The following is a 24480-nucleotide window of genomic DNA, read 5'->3' on the forward strand; positions in this document are numbered from 1 at the left end:
CGGCAGCTGTGGACAATATGTCTACCAATAAATTACTGAGATCTCTAACAGTAGGGCCGTTCAATGGATTTTGTTTTGGTCATTTCCTATAAGTCCAGATTAGGGCGTTTTATGTTTACCTTGTTTTTTTTTTTAACTAGTGAAATAGGAAAAAAATTAATTCAACCAATAAAAATATTGGAAATCTAAATATCGGATTTTTTTTCATTTGAGACAAAACTAAATAAAGAACTGAATATTATAATATTTATTATTTTAAAAGTGGAATTAATATTAGATACTTAGAGAGAAAAAAACTACTTAAAACGTTTATCCCCTTAAAATCAGAAATCTAATATCGTCGGTGAGAAATGAAAAGAGAATTTGCTGAATGGGTTTGTGTGTGCGTGTGTTCAAATTCACAATCTATTTAAAGAGTATTAAAATAAAAGTATTTTGTGGTAATTTTCCTTATATCTGATCTACGGTGTACAGTATAAATGGGTGATGTAAAGAATTCTAATTAGGAAAAGTGAGTAAAATGCAAGTAAATAGAATGCTTTTTATTTTATATTCCGGAGTCTAATATATTATTCTTTCCAACCGAAAATGCTACAAATTAATTACATTCAGAACGTTGTCTGTGCCCAGCTCTTTGAAGGATGACCTCGTGCTACTGGCATTCAAAACACACATGAGCGCCAAAGAAACAGAAATGAAAGGATACACAGTAAAAAACGCGTTCTGAGAAGGGAAGAGAAATGTGGGTGGGGGTCGATACTACAGTCTACACACCAGGACTTGACTCTTCAATGATGGCAATAGATCATTCTTGGCTGGAATACATGATTCTAGGACCCTCCCCCCTCCCCGGACAATTCCTCCTAGACAACCCCCTCCCCCGAAGACGACCCCCCTAAGGCAATCCTATGATTATCTGTTTACCCATAGCCTGGAGATAGCGTTTTATGAAAATCAGGCATTTATAAATTTTCTCAATATCACATTTTCATTCTCATTATTATGTTCATTATGGGGGGGGGGGGGGGGGGGGGGATTTTCCGGGGGTGTCATGCTACCCGGATAGATGTTTGAGCTCTAATATTATCTGATGACCAAGATGAATAAGAACATTTGAAGTTTTTTTCAAATAATATGTCCACGAAATTGCTCTTGGGAGACAAGGATTAAGAAATCTAAATTGACTTATCAGCTCTATTATTTATGACAGCAGTTTCAATAAAATTTTGTTCGGGACTTCCAGGCCTTATAAACGGATTAGGAGTTTACTGACACTAGCCGCAGATCTTTCAGCACTAACGTTCATATTAACCACAAACCCCGCGACCAACACACCACACACTTATTTAGCACCAACAAAATGATATCTATAGCACTAACATTCATCCGCTCTGGTAATACTGCAAGACTAAAGACTCCTCAGGTAAACATTTAGCATCGTGGATCACCCCATACTTCATTACCCCAGTCAGAAGGTGAAAACAACCTGCACGCACTTGACATATATCACTGCACTCAATTCTGATGAATTGTTGACAGGCTTAGAGCTGATACACCTTTAAAATATCAATACATTCGTGACATCAGACATAACCTTGTTCGCACTGAGAGGTACATTTTTAAAGTTAAAACTGGAATTCTTCACTTTGTGAGGATTTATAACACGTAAATACTCTGCAGATGCTTTTACTACCTTTCGCAAGCTCTTCGGGTGGCGTTTTATTATTTTTGTTTTCAAAGTTTCTCGCTGGACAACACTGGACAAAACTATTTAGAATTGGCCAGAAAAATATCTGTGACGTTTTAATGAACAATTCTCTGTGTGGCCCTGGTAGGGGTTACTACTGCCCTTTCAAAAATACAAGCGAGACTCCGCTCCCGCTGATTCTGATGCTGTCTCAACCATGATTGTGACGGATTCCACAGATATCACCCCATTGTGTTAGTGAAGACATAACGTGAGACGGGGAGGGAGGTGTATTGCAATGAGTGGAGTGTTTGAAGGGGAATGTGGTGTGTGTGTGTGTGTGTGGGGGGGGGGGGGGGGGATGGATGTAGGAGAGAGGAAGGGAGACACAAAAAGATCAGTTCGTTACAACAGTCGTACTAACTCATGGGAAACAAATATTTTCAGGTTGTCCCCGACAGCATCTAAGAGACTTCTGGAAACTCGCCTCAGCATACCTGTGGCAGTGTAAGTAGTAGTACCAGTGCATGTAGTAGTAGGCATACAAGATGATTTAGTAGTAGTGGGAGTAGTAGTAGAAGGCTATGTAATTACTGGCATAGGCTGTATATGTATATAAATAATACTCACTGCACGTTCCTGTGATGACAATACAATTAAATCTAGGAAACCAATCGATTGAGCAATGAGCAGATCTGGCTTCAATCTCCCCCTTCTCCCCCCTCCCCCCCCCCCCCCCCCCCCCCACACACACACAAACGCGTGCGCGCAAACAGTTTTTGATAATAATAAAAATATGAGACTGAAATTTCTCTCAGGTGCGCCCGCAAACATTTCAAAATTGTACGCATAATTCCAGACCAAATATATAAAAAATTTTCCACATATCCAATCCTAGGTTTCAGCTAAGCATGCTAGTCCACAGACACTTACAGTACAAAAATACGGAAAAATTCATTTCGATTTCATGTTACGGCGTCTGTAAAAAATGTAGCCTTGGCTGATAATGATAAGAACGCTGCTGATGCTTATCTCTCCAGTGGTGATTTCCGACTTTAGTTCTAGATACGTGTGTGTAATTTAATATTGTCCATCAAAATGTAGTAGTAGTAGCTTGTAATTGAATTAATTTGGTTTTCGATTTTATTAATGTCTCAATTATACCTATTTTAACTGTTCTCCCCCTCTTAATCTTTCTTGCTACATGTAACTCAAAACATGTTCTCTGTCACTGTGATTAGACATTTCAAATGAGCCATATTCCGCATTTATTATGCTGTGGATATTTTTTGCTTTTACAGTACAGAGATTAGCCATCTGTTTAACCAGAGGCGCATCTTTTAATATCTAGTGAAAAACAAATCTATGGCCCTGGTAGAGGGTAGCCAGAGGCTGTGGTGTGTTGATTTTGATGCTGTCTCAACTAACGCGAGACGGTGAGACGGCTGAAAGGTTTATAAAGAAATGACCTGATAAATCAAATGGAAATGACAACATGATATTTTAGTTTAAATTAGATGTCGACGAATCTTTAAGCAGAGAAAGCTGGATTAAAAGGAAATATGTTGAAATAAAAAGGCACTAAAATGATGGGGGGAGGGTATGATGATGGTATAAAAGGTTTGGGAGAGTCGGGGAAATTGAGTTTTGAGAGCGTTCGGGTGTTTACTGATGTCCTTTAACTTTAACACACCAGGTTATACAAACTTTTACAACTTTTGTCTCTAAAAAACTGTACAGATTATTTTTTACTTATATAACTACCGTATGTTTCTACTATAGTAATTCACAAAGATGAACTTTAAAGATGACGTCTATTTAGAGAAAGCGCCATTACTAAAAACGCAGCACTAGAAAATTAACTGGCAAAGCGTGAACGCTACGAAAGGAACTAAAATTAAATAAGTTACAAATGGAACATAGAGTGCTGAAAAAATGTACGTGGAGTCAAAATTTGCTTACTTTTTTCACATCAAGTATGTTTGCCGACTTGCACGAAATATTGCACATTTTCATTTAATTATGCACTTAAGTCTACGAGTAACCAGAATATACATCAGAAAACATAAAACAGAAGTGCTAATGAATGCAATTTCGTGCTTTTCCTAGGCAATGGGCTAAAAAAAGAGTAGGACAGATTGCGGTTTGAAGGACAGAATGATAATTCAATTTTTTTAAATTAAAAAATGATTTTTTACGAATTGAGATATTTGGTACTTCACAAAGAAATCTCAGCAATATTTCAAAAATGTTCTAGTGACATAAAAAGTTATGCTAACGACGTGAGTGTCAACTCTGCCTGAGGTGTGCAACAAGCCACACAACGGAGACTGAAATATCGAAGCGCAAAAAATGACTTGTTTTAATTATTGATTAAAATAGGCTGTTAGTAGGCTATGACCAAGTTGTTAAACAGCCGATGGAATTCTTAAAACATTGAATGACTCTAAATGGAATTTAATAAATTTCTTTATTGCCTATTTGATTTTTCTATATCATTTTGTAAAGTCAGAGTATTTTATTGTAGCAAACTGCTAACAGCACAATTCTAACCGACGCGTTACTTTCCAAAGCATAAAAAAATAGTTTTTTTTTTTGTGTGTGTGTGTGTGTGTGTGTATGTGTGCGTGTGTCGGGGTGGAGGGCGTGGGTCTTGCGAGGGAATCTTCCTCTCTGGCAATTGTCAATGTTGACAGGTACGTATACGTAATGGTCCGGGAGAATCGAAGAAGTTGAGTTACAACAGGGTTAATGCTACAGTATTTGTCCTCAGAGTCTGTCTCAACATGATTGTGACGGTGTCCATGAATTTCATCATATTGTGCTAGTGAAGACAGCGATAAATGATAGAGGGCACTGATATGATAATCTTTTTCATAATTTCTACGGATTTCACAATAATTTTTTTATATCTCAGTGGCTGGACCCTGGTCATATCTGTTGCGATGCCAAACCCCCCTCCCGCCTTGCACAAGTATCTTGGTCGCAGTCCATTACAAATCCAAAGTCTCACCTCTTGCACAGCGCCATCTACACTCAACAATGTTTATATATGGCGCGTGCAAGTGGTGACGCTGAGAAAAGTCGGAATTTTCATCAAACGTTCTGTACACTGAGTGTAATCTTCCATCAGGGCACTTTTCTTAGATGGTTTTGTTATATATTCTGTTGGCAAACATTATCGGTAAGTTCAGGATAAGACATCTGAAGGGAAGAACACATATGGCATCGACTGTGTCAGTTGTGCACTGTTCACATCACAATGCAATGTAGCACGAAAATTCATGCGTTATCACTCCTATTGACCTTGTGTTAGCACACTGTGTGCTAGTACAGCCAGTACATATCAGAATCGTCAATCGGAGTGCTAACGCATGAATTGTCGTGCTAGATGCAATGTGCTGGGCTACAGAACGTTGACGCTACAGATTAAAGACATTAAAAGTGCTTTTGAAGAACTGACAAGATTTCAAGCTGTCATCTACTTCAAACTCCCCATTCAGAGAATTGACTGGAGAACTGATGTTGTTTCTTCTATTGCAATTTATAAGAAGGCCTTCTTCCTCTTGAGTAATCTGTCGAAATAGTAATATATGAACTGAACTATGAATAACACAAACTTCCCATGGAGTGTCCACTTACGTGAACTAGCAAGGCCACCCCGCGTTTCAATTCAATTCAATTCAATTCAATTCAATTCAATTCAATTATTTCTCTTGTTTTCACATTGAGAACATGTAACCAATTTCCAATATTCTTTTGGAATTTTACTTCTCATGTTCTTAATTTTTTTTTTAATTGGCATCTATAATTAGTAAAAGATTTATCCATTACAGTTTTATAATGTTTCTGAGCATCAAGAACCACTTGTTTAAATAAAGTGGATCCATATTTGTTATATTTACAATGACATTTACAGTACTCCTTACGTGCGATACGACACTCATTGCCGAACTCCTCTTTATGCTTTTTCGGGGTATATTTAGTTTTATTGTTGTTATATCTATAAGATCCAAATGTTTTCTTAGCTGAACTCAACAATACTTCAGCAGTCTTTTCAAAAATTGAATCAATTTCCTTTTTCTCCACACTGCCAAGATCCAATCTTTTGAAACCATTTTCAATTTTTTTGTATATCAATAATACAAACTACGTCAATTTTTCTCTTATATTCGTCAGCTTTATCAGTATGCCATTGTTTAATTCTTTCTATGTGTTCACCCACATCTATATTACCCTCTAGAGTACACCTATTAGAGTTCTGTTGGATTATACTGAGGTGGCAAACCAGCGGTAAATGAATATCTGAATAAAGACAGTTAAAATTTAAAATCTCAAAATATGTGACAAAATTTAAGAAGTCAGCATTAAAAATAAAATAATTTACCAACTTGATCATCACTACCCACTCTTACATTCATTATATACAAGCTGTGAGTCTAAGAGACCATTCCCACAGATATTTAGATCGATCTATCCCCCTGGGGAGTCTCACTAGATTGCTGTCAGCTTAACCGGCTGAAATGTCTGTCCCGCCTACTAAAAGCTGTAAGAGGGTAAATAACTTTTGTGCGCGCTTGGCTCCTGGCAGCGGACAGCAATTAAGTGTGAACCCAATTAAGTGTGAACCCAAATGGATCGATCTAAATCTGTGGGAACCCAGTCTTACAAAAATTTAGTAAATAATTAACAAAGTTGTTAACTGTACTGTCTTTACTCATAGGTTTTACACTGGTCCCATTTATCTCTAGTTTATGGACATCTGTTAAATGATCAAAATTTTTACCAAAAGCTATTTCAAATTCAGACAGTTCACTTTCATCATAATAGTCATTTTTATCGCCCACCCTTGAATTAAAATCTCCGGTAATACAGACGTGGCTATAGTTAACACATAAATTAATGTATTCAAGTTCTATTTCAGCAAATGCATCAGGTGAGCTGTACCTTGATCCCTCAGGTGGGATATAAACAATTCCGGTGTTTGGGTCAAACGGTGGATTGTCAATGTAAAGTTTGTCTACCTTCAAGACAGCTTTCTTATCCTGGTTCTTAGCTTCCTTTAGGTGCGGAATCAGCATCTTTCTTCGTTCGTTTATTTTCTTAGGAAACTGCTCATTGACTCTGAATCATTTATTTCCTTAGGAAATTGCTCATTGACTCTGAATCGTTTTCCCTTCAGCGCTCACAGGGCGGCTTTCCTCAGCATTACCTTGTCCGTTAATTAATGATCCACACTTTGCGATGGTTGGCCTATGTTTCCCCAGTGTATGCTTTTCCATGCGGTGAACCCTTTTCAAATTTTATTTCGTCAATGATTCCCAGAAACTGCTATAAACGCACCACTTTATTATCAGTACTGGTATAGTATATGCTTCAGCCTTGACTTACAACAACAGTTTATTTTTTAATAAATTTACTGAAATTTCATTATTTTAATATTTTGGATCTTGAGGAAAAAGCCTGATCACTGAATTTTTTGTCTTTTCCAGTCCTGGCCATCATCTGTCCATCATCATCTGCCACAATGGAACACAATGACTCCAGACTACTACACTGTCCTAGCAGGCACAGGACTATACTGCCACAATGGAACACAATGACTCCAGACTACTACACTGTACTAGCAGGCACAGGACTATACTGCCACAATGGAACACAATGACTCCAGACTACTACACTGTACTAGCAGGCACAGGGCTATACTGCCACAATGGAACACAATGACTCCAGACTACTACACTGTCCTAGCAGGCACAGGACTATACTGCCACAATGGAACACAATGACTCAAGACTACTACACTGTCTTAGCAGGCACAGGACTGTACTGCCACAATGGAACACAATGACTCAAGACTACTACACTGTACTAGCAGGCACAGGACTAAACTGCCACAATGGAACACAATGACTCAAGACTACTACACTGTCTTAGCAGGCACAGGACTATACTGCCACAATGGAACACAATGACTCCAGACTACTACACTGTACTAGGAGACACAGGACTACTGAACTTCACATGTAACAGACAAACAGGATGATGGATGCAGCAATTTTCAAGACAGTCAAATAACAATATGAGTTTCATGAATCAAATTTTCTTACCTCCCAACGTACAGACATTAGCTTTTTCCGTATTATTGTACCACCAGCGTAGGCGCTGGCGGTACACATGGTTTTAGTCCCGACCCGTATGTTCCGCCGGCTCCTGCGGCTCCGCCGCCAAGTCACCGTTACCGCTTCTCCTCCTAGACGGTAATGGCCTCCATACCCATCTCTTGGATTTAGGTCACCTATAATCTCAACTCGTTCCACGTAAAATTTGGGCTTTGTCGGTATTGGGGTCTAGGTGTGGCACTCATTGCAATGCACCCTTGTCCAAAAATGGCAAAATTAAATGCTAATTATCTCCCCTACGGAAGGAATTATGGGAAAAATTTCTACAGACAGCTTTCCAAAAGTCATATGTGTAGATTTCAAATATGCCCTTGGATTTGACCTTTGACCTTTATTTCAAGGTCAAACGGGCCAAAATTTTCAAAAAAACAAAATTTTTGCCGAAAAAAAAATTATTTGCGGTCTTATTCAGACACCACACAGACTTAACTAATAATATTAATGGAAAGCGTTACCCTTCAGGTCATCTTTCATCTCTGTGAATTTGGGGTCAATCGGTGCATTTTCACGGGAGTAGCGGCCATAAGATATAGAAACTGATACTGAAAACTGTCTCTAAATCGGGAACCGTTAATGCTAGACACCCATTCTTTTTTGCATTTTGTAGAGCATGTAAAGCCCAACACTGGAAGTGGTCTCCGTTTTTTTGTATTCCATACGGTTTTCGAGTTACGCTGTATCAAAAAGTACATATTGGTGGTGAAAGCAAAATGTGCAGTACGGTAATGGATAATAAATTTTGAACTCCGGAAAAATAAAACATAAGGCTTGGCAAAGCAGACAACTTGTGGTCAAAAATGACATTATTTCATCAAATTTGAACATCTGGAACTTCAGAGCACCTCCTATTTCAAGAATTTTGACCAAAATGACCTTTTCTTTATTTTAATTAATTTTTTCTGTAGGAAATTTATGGCACATTATGGTAACTCCAAAATTATAAAATTTAGTCCCTTATATCTCCAAAACTGGCAGAGATAGGTCCATAGTTACTATTGAAGTTGAATAGGAAGTCATATACTGGCAATCTACATGTGGCCTTAAAATTGACCTTTGACCTACTTTTCACCATGAACTGAACTTTGCAAATTTTGCTTCCCTTTTATCTCCAAAACTGGCAGAGATAGGTCCATAGTTACTATTGAAGTTGAATAGGAAGTCATATACTGGCAATCTAAATGTGACCTTAAAATTGACCTTTGACCTACTTTTCACCATGAACTGAACTTTGCAAATTTTGCTTCCCTTTTATCTCCAAAACTGGCAGAGATAGGTCCATAGTCTCTATTGAACTTGAATAGGAAGTCATATACTGGCAATCTTCATGTGACCTTAAAATTGACCTTTGACCTACTTTTCACCATGAACTGAACTTTGCAAATTTTGCTTCCCTTTTATCTCCAAAACTGGCAGAGATAGGTCCATAGTCTCTATTGAACTTGAATAGGAAGTCATATACTGGCAATCTTCATGTGACCTTAAAATTGACCTTTGACCTACTTTTCACCATGAACTGAACTTTGCAAATTTTGCTTCCCTTTTATCTCCAAAACTGGCAGAGATAGGTCCATAGTCTCTATTGAACTTGAATAGGAAGTCATATACTGGCAATCTTCATGTGACCTTAAAATTGACCTTTGACCTACTTTTCACCATGAACTGAACTTTGCAAATTTTGCTTCCCTTTTATCTCCAAAACTGGCAGAGATAGGTCCATAGTCTCTATTGAAGTTGAATAGGAAGTCATATACTGGCAATCTAAGTGTGACCTTGAAATTGACCTTTGACCTACTTATTATCATGAACTGAACTTTGCAAATTTTGCTTCCCTTTTATCTCCAAAACTGGCAGAGATAAGCCCATAGTTACTATTGAAGTTGAATAGGAAGTCATATACTGGCAATTTACTGTGACCTTAAAATTGACCTTTGACCTACTTTTCACCATGAACTGAACTTTGCAAATTTTGATTCCCTTTTATCTCCAAAACTGGCAGAGATAGGTCCATAGTCTCTATTGAAGTTGAATAGGAAGTCATATACTGGCAATCTGAAAGTGACCTTAAAATTGACCTTTGACCTACTTTTCACCATGAACTGAACTTTGCATATTTTGCTTCCCCTTTATCTCCAAAACTGGCAGAGATAGGTCCATAGTTACTATTGAACGTGAATAGGAAGTCATATACTGGCAATCTAAGTGTGACCTTGAAATTGACCTTTGACCTACTTATTATCATGAACTGAACTTTGCAAATTTTGCTTCCCTTTTATCTCCAAAACTGGCAGAGATAGGCCCATAGTTACTATTGAAGTTGAATAGGAAGTCATATACTGGCAATTTACTGTGACCTTAAAATTGTCCTTTGACCTACTTTTCACCATGAACTGAACTTTGCAAATTTTGATTCCCTTTTATCTCCAAAACTGGCAGAGATAGGTCCATAGTCTCTATTGAAGTTGAATAGGAAGTCATATACTGGCAATCTGAAAGTGACCTTAAAATTGACCTTTGACCTACTTTTCACCATGAACTGAACTTTGCATATTTTGCTTCCCCTTTATCTCCAAAACTGGCAGAGATAGGTCCATAGTTACTATTGAACGTGAATAGGAAGTCATATACTGGCAATCTAAGTGTGACCTTGAAATTGACCTTTGGCCTACTTATTATCATGAACTGAACTTTGCAAATTTTGCTTCCCTTTTATCTCCAAAACTGGCAGAGATAGGCCCATAGTTACTATTGAAGTTGAATAGGAAGTCATATACTGGCAATTTACTGTGACCTTAAAATTGACCTTTGACCTACTTTTCACCATGAACTGAACTTTGCAAATTTTGATTCCCTTTTATCTCCAAAACTGGCAGAGATAGGTCCATAGTCTCTATTGAAGTTGAATAGGAAGTCATATACTGGCAATCTGAAAGTGACCTTAAAATTGACCTTTGACCTACTTTTCACCATGAACTGAACTTTGCATATTTTGCTTCCCCTTTATCTCCAAAACTGGCAGAGATAGGTCCATAGTTACTATTGAACATGAATAGGAAGTCATATACTGGCAATCTAAGTGTGACCTTGAAATTGACTTTTGACCTACTTATTATCATGAACTGAACTTTGCAAATTTTGCTTCCCTTTTATCTCCAAAACTGGCAGAGATAGGCCCATAGTTACTATTGAAGTTGAATAGGAAGTCATATACTGGCAATTTACTGTGACCTTAAAATTGACCTTTGACCTACTTTTCACCATGAACTGAACTTTGCAAATTTTGATTCCCTTTTATCTCCAAAACTGGCAGAGATAGGTCCATAGTCTCTATTGAAGTTGAATAGGAAGTCATATACTGGCAATCTGAAAGTGACCTTAAAATTGACCTTTGACCTACTTTTCACCATGAACTGAACTTTGCATATTTTGCTTCCCCTTTATCTCCAAAACTGGCAGAGATAGGTCCATAGTTACTATTGAACGTGAATAGGAAGTCATATACTGGCAATCTAAGTGTGACCTTGAAATTGACCTTTGACCTACTTATTATCATGAACTGAACTCTGCTAATTTCTTTCTCTTTTAACTCCAAACCTGGCAGAGATAGGCCCATAGTTACTATTGAAGTTGAATAGGAAGTCATATACTGGCAATTTACTGTGACCTTGGAATTGACCTTTGACCTACCTTACGATGAACTTAACTTTGATTGTACCATTTTTAGTAATATATATGTTTTTTGCATATTTTGAAAATTCTTGTTGATTGCATTTTTACAGCTTGTCAAGCACAAGACTGGTGGCTGTGTTCCTTATTTTGTATATGTGGGGGTCTATACGAATGCGCTTGCTCCAGCTGGTGGTACAATATTCGGAGGCGGTATCGCCTCTCTGATCCTCTAGTTTGTTTTACTTTAAGTTTATTAACTGGCTTTGCTTGGCAAAGAAGCAGGTTACTTTTGAAAATTGGCACAATCCATTTACATTTACGGTAATTATTCCTGTTTTTTTGCACTACTTATGGTGATGTTCACCCCGTAACTGCCAAACCTTATTTTTGTTTTATATTAAGTTTACTGAGTGGATTTGTTTGGTAAAGAGGCAGGTTGCTTTCGAAAAGCGGCCTGATTGGTTAACATTTACGGTAATTATTCTGTTTTATTTTTGTTTGAATATTTCATCTTTCACACATTAGCATTTTCAGTGTCTTTTATAGCCCATGAAACTGAATTACTTGCTAGTTCTTCAATATCCATGTTACTAAGCATATCTTAGAACTCACTCTTTGATGTTTTGAACATGTTTTCATTGCTGGAAATTGTGGATAATAGCCTCATTTATTGAGTTCAATATAGCATTGATGACACTTTCTGAGTGGTTAGATTTGCAGTGAATATGCAGTTTTACTGTATTAGGTTTTTTGTATGGTCCAAAATATCTGTCTTTTAGGTTAAAGGTCACATCTAAGAGGTTAACAGAGTTGTATGAGATGTTGGTGACCTTTGTTTATATCTATATATACCATGTTCAGCTTGTTTTTGAGAGGGGATCCTCTCAAACGTGCATTTTTATTGAATTTACATAACAATTAACGGAAATTGCTCATTAAATTTACATGTGAGTATCAGGAATTTTTAAACTTGTCTACCTATTTTGCCTCTTTAAAAATTATACTTCTCTATTTAAGATACTCAAATTCTATTTACTTTGCCCATTTCATTTATACTTGGCTTATAGCTCTATATAGCAAGCATCACCATTAATTAGCTTGTGGTCTTCAAAACTGATTTTAATTAATTAAAATTATTTTTACACTTGATTCTTCATGTTTGGATTTAATGTCTTATAAATGACAAGTATTTTTTTTTTAATGTGATTTGTGTCATTTATTTTTCTTTATACATGTTGCACTGGAAAGTTTTTTTCATAAAAACTTTTAACTTTTGTGTTTCTCAGCAGTTCCAGTACTATCATGTCTGGCTCCATGATCTTTGATGTGCCTTCCCAGTTTTTTCTTATTTATTTATTTTTCATTTATTTTTACTGCTTGTTAACCTCTCATTGGTGGAAACTTTTCAGCCTCTTGCAATGTGCTGTGAAACCTATAGGTTATAAGTTATATAACTTTGCCTGGTTTTTCTGAAATGGAGAAACAGCATATGAAGTCTTCATGTCAAAGAGAAAGGTGCATGATGTTCCTGACCCCTTCCAGTCACTTTATTCTTCAGCTCTTTCTGACCTTTTATCTTGTAGTCAAACCTAATTGTTAACTTTTAATTATCAATTCTATCATTTGAGGGCTTTAAGAGATAAAAGCTGTTGTCGAATTTAATACAGATTGGTTAGGAACTGAACACTTGCATGCATTAATATCATACCTGCTACATGCATGTTAGGGTGATATACATGTAGATTGAACAAAAGCATGTGAATATCTTCTTTTAAAAAGTTGGTGTGTCTTGGCAAATTGACACCATGCCGGGTGTCCCTTCCCCCTGAGGGCAATTCCTCTGTCCACCACTTTAGCCTTTAAAAAGTTATTTGTCAAGATTACTCTTACAGTGGCCTTGGTTGTTCAAAATAAAACATGGAATGTAAAGAAACCCTTGATTACCCATCTATCTTTTAAGATGGAATAAAATCTACCATGTTTCCATGTCTTTAACTAAAGTTCCACTCAGAGGTGGAGTTTTTGGGCAGGAGAATATCTGGCTGGAGAGCTGTACCCTGTGAGGAATTGATAAAGGTATAAAAATACCTAAACATGTGGAACTTTCATTTTCTTTTTGAGTTTAAAAGCAAGTTATTTTAATCTTATATCATCATTTTCTCATTTTGATATAAAAAAAAAAGATTATACTATTTGTGGCTTTACAAATTTTCACTCTATGGTGAAAGCTGTGGGCAGCAGCACCTCTGCCCTCAGAGAAGGGACACCCAAATTATTGTGTATTGCAAGGTTGACACCATGATGGGTGACCTTGCCTCCTAGGACAGTTCCCTTACCAAACACATCCAGCTTTCAGATTATCTGAAAATTAATTTTCATTTATTATATCGGTATTATCATTTCTTTTTCAGACTGGTTCCTTGCAACACAATACACAATATGACTAGTAAGGTATATAATGATGGGCTTGTGTGGGACATCTTTTCTTCCAGGTATGCCTGTCTCTACAGTCCATTACTCTGCTGTTAGTAAATTCCATATGAAACAATAATGTCCCAATTACAGCGCTATTTTTTTAAATTTTCAGTGTTTATCATCAGACTTTGGAAATAATTTCTCTTTCCTTAACTGTTGCACAACTTGTGTATTGGGCTGTGTTAAAAGTTGTACAATCTTAAATCTCTGCCTTGTGGAAGGAGGGATTCCTGGGTGTCCTTAGTTTTTTTTTCACCCATTTTTTATTCTCTGATGGTTTTCTCTGAATTGTTTACCTGTTACGAATAACAGTTAGTGTGAGGTGTTGCCTTTTGAGTAACAGATTTGTGTTCAAAATGATAAAAGTTGAAAATGGAATTGATATGTGCATTTATTAGTTAATCCGTTTTTTTCTGAATATTTTTTTCCTCTTTGAATCTTCTTTTATAAAGTTATTTTCTTTTATGTATAAAGCAAGCATGACATCGATTTAGTTACATTTTTATGTACAGACACAGACGTGTCTGTACATATTGCCATCACCTGCGTCTGTCGTCGCCGTCGTTGCCGGCACCGTGCACTTTCCTTGTAAACACGATAAGTGGAAGGCAGTTTTACTTTTTGGCTATATTTTTACAGAGTTGATGAATATTCATAAAACGCAGGTCAAGTTCGAAAATCAGCATGATCCGACCATTATTGTAGAAGTTATGCTGTTTTTTCACTTTTCAGCATATATGCAACACTGTAAACACATTTCAAGGAAAACTGATAGGCCTGTTGTCATGAAACTTACAGGAGTAATCGATCTTATTAAAACGCAGGTCAAATTCGAAAATCGGCATGATCGGGCCACTATTTTAGTAGTTATGCTTTTTTTTCACTTTTCAGCATATATGCAACACTGTAAACACAATATAAGAAAAACAGATAGGCCAATTGTCAATAAACTCACAGGAGTGGTCAATCCTGCTAAAACACAGGTTGAGTTCAAAAAGCAGCATAATCGGGCCATTATTTTAGAAGTTAAGCTGTTTTTTCACATTTCCTCAGATTCAATTCTTAGGCATGTTAACAGTTTCATTATTTAATTAATAAGATACGTAAAAGTGTTTGTTTGACATTTCCTGCATCTTTACAACATTGTTAGTTGATTTTGTAAAAATGATGGTAAACTTGTTATGGTGTATTGTGTAATAAAGTTTCAAAAATGGAAATAAACTCATATCATTGCAGTTTGTCAGATTCAATCATTCACTATGTTCAGAATCTCAGAATGGAAGAAATTGGACATTTAACACTGCTCTATTGATATTTTTCCCATCTCATCAATTTTCTTAGTTGATCATATAAAAATGGCAGCAAACTGTTAATTTTGTTTTATGTTACAAATTGTTAAAAATGGGAAAAAAACATTTCAGAACAGTGCTGTCTTGTTTACATTTTGGCATTTTCAAGTTGTGACTTTGAAGTTCCATGGGCCTGATGACCTTTGATAGTCACATTTTCTGAAAATCCATGATACGTATATTTTATTATTAAAAATTGATGGTCATTATGCTGCTAACCATTATGTAATATTGCATCAGAATAGAAGAAAACACAATTTTGGGTGCTGCTGCCATGATGACCATTATGGGAAAATCATGTTACTTATGATTGCCAAACTTTCAAAAAAAAAAAAAAAAAAAAAAAAAAAAATACAGGACTAAAATGCAGCCCGAGTTGGAAAAGCAGTCTAATCGGCTTCTTTTTCTGGAAGTTATACATTTTCAAAGTGTGAACTTGAACTCCCATGGGCCTGAAGCCTTATGCTTGTTACACATTTTACTTACATTGGTATTACCTGTTGAGCATAATTAAAATTTGATGTTGAATTTGCAGTTTTACATAATGCACTTTTGCATCAGAATTGACAGTAGCCTATTTTGTGCATAGTTATTTCCTGTTTTTTGTCTGTACATTTGACAGCTTTGCTGCCTTGTTTAACGATTACACTTGTACTAGCCAGTTTACGTTGTATGAGCCTGGCATGTATGTATTCTTCTCCAAATTGTTCAGTGTGTTTAAACTTGAACATCTACAACTGTGGTCCCTAATTTACTGCAGCATTATCTTTACAAGTTAAGGTATGTATTAGCTAGTATGTGTATGTGCATGTTTCATGAGTGCATTAAAGGAGTACATAATAATAATAATGTACAGACATTTCTGTCAGGGCTCTGTATTCAGCGCTGTTAACATCTGGCACACTTTGTAATAAAACTTCCTGCCATGACAGTAACCAAGAGTTGGGTTTGTTTTTGTTTCAGTAAAAGCAGAGAATGACATAAAGTGGTCATTTCTTTTTAAGTTGAGTGATGTAGAGGTTTTAAATTAAAACCCCATGAAGGAAATTTTCTACTTTAAGGGACAGTTCATAAAAATAAAAACATTTGAAAGTCACATATGGATATAGTTATAAATGAAAAAAAAAGTTTGGATGAAAGTCAAAGTTTTTGAACTATAATCAAAATCCATTTATGGTGTACGGGCCAAATTATTTGTTTAGGCCCATATTTGAGGATGTGGGTTTGAAAAAATTGCCCTTTTTGCTGGAAAGGGTCCAAAACTTATCATGGTATCCCAAGTTGGATAAACTGAAGGAATAAAGAAAATTCACTTTTTCAGATAACAACAACCCCCCTTCAGCATCCCACCCTTCAACATTGCTGGCTACATATAAATATTAAAATCACCTTTTAGCAAATTTTTCTCTTTTATTTAGAAAAGAAAGAAAGACAAAACCCATTTAATAACATATAATCAATATTTTATTGTACCAGTAAAATAAAGGTATTTTAAGAAAATGATATTCTGAAGTGTTCAAACTGGCTGCCACAGAGCTAATAATAGATGTGCACTGACCACCCTGAAGATGAAAATATTAAAATATAATTCAGTTAAAATGTGTTAGTTGTAAAAATATGTTGACAGTAACTCTACAACCACCAGCTCCTGGCTGCTATCATATAATTACTCCTTTCATGTACAGTTTTACCAGCTGTCTGACTAAGTTTTCCTGTAAAACTCTTTAAGTTAACTTTGTTATGATGTCATTAAAGCAAAGAAACAAGAAAAGAACTTTCTTGTGACTGTATAATGAATCCGTTTTTTTTTTTTTTTATAAATACTGTAATTTTTTCATTTCTAAATGTCCGAAATAATTAGATTTAATAATGAATGATAATAATTATAACCATTTATGTTCTTGGCCTGCATCTGAAGCAAGATGTGAAAAGATTTAACATCCTCCTCCTCCACCTTGATTGGCAGCAGTCCTTGGGAGCTGAAATATATGACACAGTATTACTTACTAATATGCAATAATAAATAACCTTCAATAAGCAGTAAGTGCATCTTATTACCTCCGCCAAGGAGGTTATGTTTTCACCCCTGTTTGTCTGTATGTTTGTTTGTTTGTCATCAACATAACTCAGAATGTTATGGACCGATTTTGATGAGATTTTCAGGAACTGTCAGAAGTGGGCCAAGGAAGAGATGATTAGTTTTTGGTGGTGATCCAGATCAATAATCAATCAATAATCAATAATAATAAAAAATTGCTGCCTTCTGCACTCTGCACTCTCAGTGCTTTTCTAGTTTCATGTATGAATTAAACTGCATCAAAATATTAACCATTGTTTAGAGTTAACAAATTAGCCAAGTATCATTTTAAACTTGCAAAAAGCACAAACTGTGTTGACACAACATAAGGAATGTGTATGCACGTGTGTGTGTGTGTATGTGTGTGTGTGCATTCACAGTCACATTCCATCAGTGTAATAAATAGATCCCTATTCTATTGCCCCTGCTGTCTTAACCTCTCTCCTTCATATGCATATGTCTGCTGTCACAGCTGTTGTGTCTTGAACATCAACTGAAGAAAAAAAAAAGAAACCATACTTGTCCACAATAAGGCTATCACATATTCAAAGATATACATGCAATAAAAACAGATAACAGTGAATTAACTTAGTAATTGTGCAAGAGAGTCCGCTTATTGTGTTGGTAAATTTTTAGAGTGTGTTTAATGAATGCCTGTAAAATTGGTGTATACCATCTTACCTCTTTCGATCTTTAATGCTCTCAGCATCTGACATACTCTTTCTGTCTTTTATGTCGACTGAAGACAAAAATATGGAATAGAAACTATCTGTGTACAAATAGGATTTGGGCAAAAATACAGAACTGAAAACTCATTCAAAGTCTATTCATTACAAAAATTAATTATTTTCATGAAGACAAGATTTAGTATTATAAGACCAGGTTGCTTGAGCAACACTGTTCGTATGTACGTGTGCATGTTAGTGTGTGTGTATGCATGTGCATGTTTAATATGTGTATAAAATCATAATTTAATCTGGGCTCCATTCGACCAGATGCATGAGGAGGCATGTGAGAGGCGAGATATATTACAAGGACCAAAACTTTCACCCTGAAAATCAACAGCTACAAGAACCAAGACTTGCACCCTGAGAGTCAACAGCTACAAGGACCAAGACTTGCACCCTGAAAATCAACAGCTACAAGGACCAAAACTTGCACCCTGAGAGACAACAGCTACAAGGACCAAGACTTGCACCCTGAGAGTCAACAGCTACAAGGACCAAAACTTGCACCCTGAGAGACAACAGCTACAAGGACCAAGACTTGCACCCTGAGAGACAACAGCTACAAGGACCAAGACTTGCACCCTGAGAGTCAACAGCTACAAGGACCAAGATGTGACTTGCACCCTGACAATCCATATTTGCATTTGAATAAACTTGTTTTATTTTTGATAAGTAGATTTTGTCTGTAAACAACATATATATAAAAACTTGCACATTAAAAATAAAACAATACATTGTTTAGTTGCATATACCTCTTACACTTTAACTAACTTCATGTGGTTAAAGCCTAAAATGATTACACAAACTGCATTTCTATATACTGATAACTAATAAATATTAATATTAGCAAGAGCACAGCTCAAGAACAAATTTTTTCATCTCTTAGAAGTATTGCAGAGGTTGTGATAGTTGTCATTGCCACACAGCATTTGGCAATGATGGGTGCTTTTGTCATATGATAATTGCAGGTTAAGGCATGGCAAAAGGATTAATCCTGGTCCTATACATCCTTCCCAGATAGCATGCAAACATTGGGCCAACGTTGCCTTGGTTGCCCATGCACATGTTGGCCCAACGTTGGGTTTCCATCTAAGTGCTCACTTTGGCCGACGGTTGGCTGAACGTATTTGGCCAACGTTGGCCCAACGTTAGTCAATTTCAATACTAAAGCATTGCCAACATATTACCAACCAAACTATGTTGGCCCTACATTGGGCCAACTAATATTCAACATGGGCCAAACAATTACCCAACCTGTAACCAACAGTGTATTAATGTTGGTTCTACTAATAACCAACATCGATCCAACTATTACCCAACCTCAAACCAACATTGCATTAACATTGGGCCAACGGTAGGCCAACGGGTCACCGAGGTATCTGCAATTTGCACAATGATTAATGACCCAACCTAAAACCAGGAGCACAGTGATTTACATCATTGAACCAAAGGCAAAATAATTTTATCCAGAATCACATACGTAGTAGGGCACTGTAATAACATGTCTGATGCACAGGCAGATCAGTGTCCTGATGAAATATCTTAAGCATCTGAAATCTGCAGACTGCAAGGTATAACTGAAAAATTAGCAAGCTGATTAATGGATGAATTCTTCAAAGGACTTGATCTGCCTGTGTTGTGGTTGAAACAAAAAGATTAGTGATATATTTTAAACTGTTTAATTAATTCATAACATTACACTGAACAAATACCTTCAACCAACTAAATAATGTGATGTGAATGGAAAAATAATACAAAAATACATCTCAAGGAAACTTTTTATAAAGATATTATAATATTAAATTTAAACAATTGTTAAATGATTCATGTCAAGAAAATTATTACCAGTCCTGTGAAAGAACTTTCCACCTTATTCCTGGAGTCAAGGCAGTTTTTTCACCCAATCCAAGAATCACAATTATTTCAATTTTAAAAAAATCTTCATTAAATTAAATTTAAATCCAGAAACCCTTGATTAATATCAGGTAAGATGTTTAAAATTCAAAAGAACTGTCATTAAGTAGATAAGTTACTAGTAAGTCTATAAAATCACATAAAGTCTCTTCCTTCAGGCAAAATCTCAGACATTGTCTATTTAAATAAAATCAGTGGTCATACGAATGTAATCTTCATTTTTCTTTCTCTTTCCTGTCCTGCACCTGCATGATCTTTGGCAAAGCATGATTAGTTAGGTGTATCTTCAACATCTTTTTCTTAACAGTCACAGAGGAGTGTACTTCATCTACAAATTAAAATATTAAAAATTTAACTTGAAATATAATGCTGGAATTGATATGCATATGCATTATATGCATAACATTTTTAGGTGCTTGACTATACCTCTTCCCACATCACTGTGTTCATATGCATTATATTAGTAGTTGTGTATTATAATATAATATGATAATCTCCCCATATTCTCTAAGTTAGGCAAAAGCTAATATCTTTAACTTTTACAATGGAGTGTCTGTGTGCAGTTATTTATAGCAAAATTACTAGTAGTTCTTTCATGTACACTTGACCATGAATTCAGTTTTAAAGGGTTCAAAATCCCATACAACTGTACTGTACAACTGAATACTACAATGTATATTATTTAGTCATTCCAACAACTTTATCAAAGAATTCACTGGCAAGGATTCATACAGACACATAAGAACAATTGGCTTTCAAGGACCTTTAAGGCTCTAACTCAAGTATTTTTCAAGGATTTTTAGGTAATAGCCCAGGCAAGTTATACACTTATACATGTACTGTACAATTATTCTAAAGTGTACATGCCAAAGGAAAAAAATTATTTCTATTCAAGCCTAGAAGAAATTAATAGAGTTTTCAATAGAATATCTCTAAAAAAAATTCTAACTACATAATATTTATTGCACACTCACACACATACATACTGAAATTAATAATAATAAATTGCAATATTTGTAATAGGTAAACTTGAACAGCACCATTTACAATCAATCTTTACCTTAAACTGCACTATTTATACTTAATTCATGACAGTATTGATAAACAAAGTTTATCTGGAATTGAACTTTGGGCAAAGTTGCACACCCATCATTCAATTAAAAACCCAATTTGAATCAAGGCCTGAAAATGTTAGAAAACACATGCAAGTCGGGGCACCACAAAATGTGGTATACCCACTATCCAGGGCCGTAGCCTGAGCAAAATGCCAGGGGGGGGCAGTAAGCGGACACGAGGGGACAAAGCCCCCGAGGGGGGAGGGGGTGTCCCCCTCCCATGGTGTGGAAAATTTTTAAAAAAAGTATGTATAATACTGCATTCTGGTGCATTTTAACTGTTATTTATTGCTCAATCAGAAGTCAGAAATTGTGGGTTCATTTTGCCATAAGTACAGTAATTTTTTCAATACAACACGCCAATTGGCCTGGGGGATAGCTCCCTAAGGGAGGGTGAGCTTTTTGGCATGAAGTGAGTTAGTTTAAAACAGTACTCCTTTGTAAACAGATTGTTGAATGATTGTCTAGTGGCCATGAGTGCTTTTTCTCACAGAATTGATACCAACTTTGCAATTTTTTTTTTACCTTTGCGATTATTATTATTATTATTTTTTTTTTTTGCACCTAAAATCCCAGGGGGGGCAGCTGCAGTAAAAGTACAATCAAAATTATAAACATACTTCTATATAGTTATATTCTATGCAGTAAAAGTACAATCAAATTTATAAACATACTTCTATATAGTTATATTCTATGCAGTAAAAGTACAATCAAATTTATAAACATACTTCTATATAGTTATATTCTATGCAGTAAAAGTACAATCAAATTTATAAACATACTTCTATATAGTTATATTCTATGCAGTAAAAGTACAATCAAATTTATAAACATACTTCTATATAGTTATATTCTATGCAGTAAAAGTACAATCAAATTTATAAACATACTTCTATATAGTTATATTCTATGCAGTAAAAGCACCACAAATGCTATAAAGAATAAATATTGTACTTATGAAATGATGTATCTGAATGTTTGATAACTTTTGCCCATCAAAAAGATTGAGTGTTTACTATATGTTCTTTATTTTTGTGAAACAACTGTAATTTCCTTTTAAAGGCCGGCACAAATTAAGTTAAAAGTGATGCATTTGCAGGTGTGTGTGTGTGTGTGTGTGTGTATGTGTGTGTGTGTGTGTGAGAGAGAGAGAGAGAGAGAAAGTGAGAGAGAGATGAATCATATGTAAACATCGACTAAAGGAGAGAAAGAGAAAGAGAAATTAATCATATGTAAGAAGCGACTGAAAGACCTCCACAGAATAAGGACCTGTAGATTAATTTCTAGTAAATGAAGTGCAGGTCCTCTGGACCTTCAGCACCTTCAAAGTTTTCCCCGTGTTTAAATTTGCAATACACAAATGGAAAATAAAGGTATGAAAACAAAACACAGATGCTAGCTGCCATATCCTCAAGAGCATTAAGATTGGTTCACCTAACCAGACTGAAAAACCAAAGTTTTGCTGGCAAAAACAATTCCGTAATGGTAAAAACCAACAGTCCCTTAAAAGATTATTTGCCTATCACTTACTGACAAGACATGCAAAAACACATATTATTCATCTGTGTTTATATATTGCCATTTTTTATGACACTATTCCACTCGAAATGCCAAACCAATGCTGCAATAAAACTTATTTTGGGTTTATGTTTTTTTTTCTCAAAATTGATACAATACATTTGCACACACCCCCACACCCCGCAGGCAAAAAGTAAACATGTTTAAAGCCAAATTTAAGATTCATATATTTCAAAACATGCCTAGACTATGGTAATTAGATTACAATGTTGTATCTTTCACAACTTCTAGTACCAATTTTGCTACTCGCCAGTAACTAAGAGAACATTCAGTGAAATCGATGCACGGATATTCCTTTGGTGTATAAAATGTTACATAATTATATACTATATCGTCTCGTTAAGTTTATTAGTATAAAACTCGAAAGGCCATTGTATAAACACCTCTACATCTTACCGGTCTCTGGGCTACTTTCTCTTGGAGCTGCGCCCCCCCCCCCCTCCCCTCTTTGAAAACGAGGCTAAGTCTAATAATTTTCTAAATAACCGCCAATGCGAGCTAGCCGTCTGCTCCCACAGGGTATTCTGTACATTATTATGTAATTCAGGTGACAAATGATCAGAGAGGTCAGTAGAAGATGGAGAAGACAGATATTTAGGGTACGTTGCTACAATTGCCACATCTCAGCCAAAAATTAAGCACAAAAAATGACATCAAGTTGCAGGGTATGAAATTCGTATAAATTTGAAGCTGGACAGCAGGGCTGGCAACTTGAAAAGTAGCCAGCCCGGACCAAAAGTAGCCAGTCCTGAATTTTTTTTGAAAATTACCTGATTGAACCTATTGCAGGCAAGAAAATATTGAAACAGGGCCTCTTAGTCTCAGAGTGAATATAATCAAGTATATTCTTCACTGTCAGCATCTGAAACGTTATGCTCTGAACCCAAATCGGAAAAGTCTGATTCACTGTGATTGTCATAATCAGAGGTTAGTTGCATAACCCGCTTGTTACAAATGCTCCATGGGCATACTTCTGAAATCTTTCTGGTTGTTGCCTTTGGACAGGTGGTCATAAATTTGACGTGTCTGATTTTGAATCCAATCTGTTCATCAAAACCATTTTTTTTCCCATTAATACCTCTTGGTAAACTTTGTAAACATTAATATGTGTAGTCATACATGTAATGTATTTTTTACCAAGATATTCAGTCAAATGAGACTGGAAAATGCAGTGGATTTATTTTCAGATAAAAAGTCATTTCTTCATACTTGTGAACTCCTGAATATTTAATCTTGCATATTCGTTTTGGCCAAAAATTGAATTTTCCTGGCATAAACGTCAATTTTCCCCGTACTTACCAATGGTCAACGATCCCATTCCTGCGTTCAAAGTTAGTCCAGGGTTTTTTTTCCTAAATGCTTGTTTTTTTGTTAAAATCTCTTAAGAGATTTTAACTGACGGAGCCCTCTCTGACATTGCATAAGTCACGCGATATCGAGCGGGGTTTTCTGATGACCTACTTAAAACCGCAGGAAAAGCAGACAACAACAACACTTTATTTCAATAAAATAAGATTTATACGATATAATCGTCTTTCTGCTCAGAATGCACTTATATCTACAACGTGTGCAGTTCTGGGCTTTTCATTATCCAACACACTGTACAAAAACTTGCAACTTACGTTTGAGGATTGTGTCATGCGCCTGCTATATCTTATCCCGCCACATGTTATTTTGGTCTCGAATGCACGCGAGAATCCGCGTGATGC

At 35.9% G+C, this 24480-nt stretch overlaps 2 long non-coding RNA genes across 2 annotated transcripts; one reads left to right on the forward strand and one right to left on the reverse strand.

Moving 5' to 3' along the window:
• The first annotated feature begins 4676 nt into the window (after positions 1–4676).
• On the forward strand, positions 4677–16294 carry LOC147764241 (uncharacterized). The gene is made up of 2 exons (XR_015331837.1): positions 4677–4871; positions 7180–16294. It is a non-coding gene; the product is annotated as an uncharacterized LOC147764241 (long non-coding RNA).
• Positions 16295–16832: 538 nt separating this feature from the next.
• LOC147764242 (uncharacterized) lies at positions 16833–23149 on the reverse strand. The gene is made up of 4 exons (XR_015332185.1): positions 22724–23149; positions 18118–20406; positions 17250–17929; positions 16833–16921 (listed from the first exon to the last, which is right to left on the reverse strand). It is a non-coding gene; the product is annotated as an uncharacterized LOC147764242 (long non-coding RNA).
• Positions 23150–24480: the final 1331 nt, after the last annotated feature.

Source organism: Lingula anatina, chromosome 1 (assembly GCF_051362555.1).
Source record: "Lingula anatina isolate TDL-2025a chromosome 1, LinAna3.0, whole genome shotgun sequence".
NCBI lineage: Eukaryota > Metazoa > Brachiopoda > Lingulata > Lingulida > Lingulidae > Lingula > Lingula anatina.